The sequence below is a fragment of the Salvia splendens genome, chromosome 19 (assembly GCF_004379255.2).
Source record: "Salvia splendens isolate huo1 chromosome 19, SspV2, whole genome shotgun sequence".
In the NCBI taxonomy this organism is placed as follows: domain Eukaryota; kingdom Viridiplantae; phylum Streptophyta; class Magnoliopsida; order Lamiales; family Lamiaceae; genus Salvia; species Salvia splendens.
In genome coordinates this window covers 20,300,637-20,305,812 of record NC_056050.1, presented here as the reverse complement: position 1 = coordinate 20,305,812, position 5,176 = coordinate 20,300,637, and positions in this window count along the sequence as shown.

The following is a 5,176-nucleotide window of genomic DNA, read 5'->3' as shown; positions in this document are numbered from 1 at the left end:
AGACAGACTAACAATACTAAACTGTCTCAACACATCATCATAATTACTGAAATTAAGGAAATACTGTCTAAAAGTCATCAAGATAGCAAGTTATTACATCAGAGTGAAAAGTGGGACATTGTCTTTACTGAGACAAAGATAGGTCTATGCAGCGGAAGAGTTCCAAGACAAGTTTAACATGTATCGAGACATACTACACTAGCTACCCTTCTTTTATTTTATCTTCAGTCCCAAACACCTCCTCTGCCTCGATCGATCAACCTGCACATTAAGGAAAAAATATGCAGGGCTGAGTACTTGAATATACTCAGTGGCTTATGCCGAAAACTGTTTTTTCTTTTAATTGTCTGCCAAGCTGAGTGAACGCGGGTTGTTTTTTTCTGAAAACAAGTCCCGGTCACTAAATCTGTTATTTATTTCTTTCTGAAATAGACTGCAGTCTTTTAAACTTTCTGATGATATACCATGTCAAGCTGTGTGAATCGGGAATGTGGCCACATTCCACGATCACTGGGTCGTCCAACCTGGCGCTAGCTCACGACCCTAGACCGGCCAACCTTGCGCTAGCTCACGGTCCGTAAGTGTACACAAGTCCGAGTAGGATTTACTGACCTACTGGGACCCGAATTCGTTTTAATCCATGAATGGCAATCACAAATAAAACATGGCATGACAACTCATTCAAAAGTTCACACTTATTCTCATAGAGTTCTGTAAATAAAAAGGAAAGAAGCCCACACATAATGTAGGATAGAAAAGCCCACCTCGTTTGCTTAACCCTTTCAAACGGGTACTGTCTGACTTGAGATTTACTCGTCGAGCGACGACGTCCCTTTTCAAAAAATAATGTACTTAAATTAGGCTTTGAGTAATCATTCAATCTTGCATGAATGCATGCCTAGGCGTGTGCTCATTATTTTAATTTCTGCCTTCTAAAATTAGAAGTCTTAAATCTTTAATTAAATCTGCGATTTAATTTATTCTGAAACTGGCCGATCTGTTCGGGTATAATATATATATTCCCGGATTATCTTAAGTATTTTTAAAAATACTTTCTGTGACTATTAAAGTCCGCTAATATTCATTGGCTTTTATTTCACTCACGGCTTATAAGTTCTTTTCTTCCGTGGCTTAAGGAATTAATTCCATTAACTCTTGGAGATAATCTAAGATAAAAGGGCTTCAAATAAATTCCGGGTCCAGCTAGGGAATTTATTTAATCTGGCCCAATCTCTACATCTCTTCTCTTTTATTTGATTAAGGCTGAGGCCCAAGATATACTCTCATCCGTCTAATGTTTCTCCCATTTCATCTTCATCAAGGAGAAATCCTCAAACTGAGGAAATCAAATCCTAATCGGGGAAACCACCTGTTCCTGTCCACTAATCGGAGAATCGCCGACGGCCTCTCGGCTCGGCTGTCGGAGCACCGCTGGCTCGAACCCTTTGCGTCATGGGTCGACCGCGATTCGCACCCCGCCGGATTCGGTGGGAACAGCCCCCCTCCGTCGCGTTTCCTTTTACTCCAGTGGACGCCGTCTCCACTGTCTCCGTCTCCGGCGAGGGTTGATCGGGGCCCAGAGATCTCTCTCTCTCTGACGTACCGCCGCTGTCGCGACACCCCGTCGCCGCGGCCTCTGTACCCGACTCGGCAAGTAATTGTCGCTGCTTGTTCGTGGTGGAGACGCTGGTCGCGCCGTTTGTGTCGCTGTTTCTCGTCAGGTCGTCCTATCAAACCTCTCTCACAACCATCAGAGCAGGCAAGAGGAATGTCACTGTCGAGCCTGGCCGCGGTTGACCGTGCTGCTGTCGTCGTGCACTCAGCACGGCGTCTGACCACGCGGGTCTTCTCCCGGACCGTCGGCTTGCTCCAGCTGCCTTGTCGCAGTTCAGTTCTCGTTGCCCCTCAAGCCCACCCGAAGCTAAGTCCCTCACTCACCTATTATTTGATTTATTTGCGAAACTTGACTGCGGAACAACTATTTTGTCGTCCTAAGTTCTAAATCCTCAGTTTCACTTACTGGTCTGATAAGATGTGGGATTCTAAAGCATGCTCCTATGTTCTTGAGCTTCTGTGCTCTTAGTTCTCATGCTTTAGCTATTTGTGTGCTATATGATGCAACTGAGTTGTTGGAGATTACCTGCTGTGTGTTGATTTTGGCTGCTATCTGTAACTCGGCTCTTGGTCTCCCTCACTTCCACCCGTTGCTTCGGCCACTCCCTCTCTTGGCTCACTGTATTGATTGTTTGTGGTTTGAGGGAGAATGAGGCCGAGTGGTTTTTCCTTTATATAGAGGGGAAGTATAACTGAAAGCTGCTAGGTTTGTTGTTTGGCTGGAAAGAATAAGTCTTAAGGCTGCCCCATGTTGGCTGCCATCCCTGCAGCATCCTTTAACTGATTTGGAGTTTTTGTGCTGCCTTGTACTCTGATTCATTCATGGATTTTGTCTTCTTTTGCAGGTGCACACTAGAGGTGGCATTTGGGGCTGATTTCCGGACTATAACCGGTCTGGGTAGGGAAAGCAAGGGCTGTTACCTGCAGCTTGGCAGAGTATTAGCTGGAGGGGAGCCTGCTGGCTGGAGTTTGCTTCTTTCGGTCCAACGCCCCCACTCGCCTTTCTGCAAGGTATTGTTTCCCCTTCCCTTTCTTAATACACTTCTCTTGTTGTCTCTGTAAACGATTGAGGAGATCTAACATCTGTTGAAACGAGTTGTCATAACAGCCGAGCTCTTCTTCATGTTTTGATCTTTCTCTCCAGATCACGGAGTTGCCGAGCTTGGTGCCGAACTGCGAGCTTGGTGGCGAACTGCCGAGCTGCCGTGCTTGGTGGCGAATTGCCGGAGCTCGGTGCCGAACTGCCGTGCTTGGTGGCGAACTGCCGAGCTCGTTACCGAATTTCCGGAGCTCGGTGCCGAACTGCCGTTCTTGGTGGCGAACTGCCGGAGCTCGGTGCCGAACTGCCGTGCTTGGTGGCGAGCTATCACAATCCACCAACAGTCTCTATTCATGCAACTAATTCTCTTTCGTGCGCTTTGGCAGGAGTTGCGACTGGCCAACGAGGCTGTCTTCCCTCGTGGCCTCGCCCTCCCGGCTCGTTTGGAAAAACCCTGGGGCCGAGACGGCCCGATGACGAAGGCCACAGTAGCCCTTAGGGTTTTCTAAAAGTAGTAGTGTAGCTCGACTTTTATTTCATTGTCAACGATTGTAATTTAGTTTGAGATTCTGAAAATTGTAGTTTGTACCCCCTTTTTTTTTTCAAGAAATAAAAATACTCTTTCATTTGTCAATAAAAGTTCTAGTATTTTATTTCATAACTCCCGAGAAATCTAAGTCTCGGCTATTACATTCTACCCCCCTTAACAAAAATTTCGTCCCGAAATTTTGTCTCGGTTAGGCAAAAAGCTGTGGGTACTTCTCCTTCATCTGGTCCTCGAGCTCCCACGTCGCCTCCCTGCGGTCGTGATGCTTCCAAAGGACTTTCACTGTCACAATATTTTTATTTCGCAGTTCTTTAACTTTTCTGTCCAGAATTGCTTCTGGCTTTTCTTCATAGCTCAAATCTGGTTCTAACACCATCTCTTCTTGGTGCACTATGTGTTTAGGGTCAAACACGTACTTCCTCAACTGTGATACATGGAACACATTATGAACATTCCCGAAACTTGGCGGAAGCGCTAATCTGTACGCACAAGGGCCCGACTGTTTCTAGGATCGTCGTAAGGTCCAGGATAAAACGCGTTTCAGCTTGCCCTTGACGCCAAATCTGGTTATCCCTTTTGATGGGGATACTTTCAGGAAGACATTGTCTCCTGCTTTAACTGTAAATCCGTTCTGCGAGCATCTGCATAGGATTTCTGTCTATCTTGAGCTTCCTTGATTCTCCCTCGGATTTGTCGGACAATTTCTATCATTTCCTCTACCGAGTCCGGCCGAGAATCCTTCTCCTCCACCAACTTCATCCCAGTAAGTGGTGATCTGCACTTTTTCCCATAATGCCTCGTATGGAGCCATGTCAATAGTTGCCTGGTAACTGTTATTGTAGGCGAACTCTATAAGTGGGAGTACTGACTCCCAGCTCACTCCACGGTCGAGCACTACAGCTCTTACATATCTTCCAATGTCTGGATCGTCCTTTCGGACTGTCCGTCCGTCTGTGGATGGAACGCTGTGCTGAAATTCAGCTGAGTGCCTAACTCTCGCTGTAGGCTTATCCAAAATCTAGAAGTAAATTTTGAATCTCGATCTGAGGTGATCGTTACTGGGACAACCATGTAAACGTACGATCTCTCGCACGTAAATCTGTGCCAACTTGTCTGAACCGTATGTGATACGAATTGGTATGAAATGAGCACTTTGGTGAGGCGATCGATTACAACCCAGATGGCCGTGTTTCCCCGTTGTGATTTTGGCAATCCTGTCACAAAATCCATTGGCTATATGCTCCCATTTCCATTCTGGAATCTCGAGAGGCTGCAACTTTCCATAGGGTCGTTGATGCAAAAGCTTTCACTTGCTGACAAGCCAGGCATTTTTCCACAAATGACGCTATGCTTCTCTTCATGCCATCCCACCAAAATTGCTTCTTCAAGTCCTGATACATCTTCGTACTTCCAGGATGGGCAGTATAGGGTGTCTCATGAGCTTCACTCATGATCTCATTTCTGAGGGTCTCCTTATTGGGTACGCATAATCTCCCTTTGAAAGTGAGAGCCTTATCCGCCTCTTCGTGGTGGTAATCCCCTTTTCCCGTCCTTACTCTGAGACGGATCTTTTCTAGAGCGTCATCGTTTCTCTGGGCTTCCACAATTCTGGCTCTTAAATCTGGTTCTATGACCAAGGTGGATATTCTGCTGTCCACTGTCTCCGGGGCTCTTACTATTTCCAGCCGCATCTTGGCGAATTCCCGGATAAGCTCTTCCTCTTGTGTGAGGAAAACAGCTGCTTGAGGCGCTGTCTTTCTGCTCAAAGCATCTGCTACTACATTGGCTTTGCCTGGGTGGTAGTTTATACCACAGTCGTAGTCTTTGACTAATTCCAGCCATCTGCGCTGTCTCATATTCAGATCCTTCTGTTCGAAAAAGTATTTGAGACTCTTATGATCTGTGAAGATCTCACACCGAACTCCGTAGAGGTGATGTCTCCAAATCTTCAGCGCATGGACCACTGCTGCTAATTC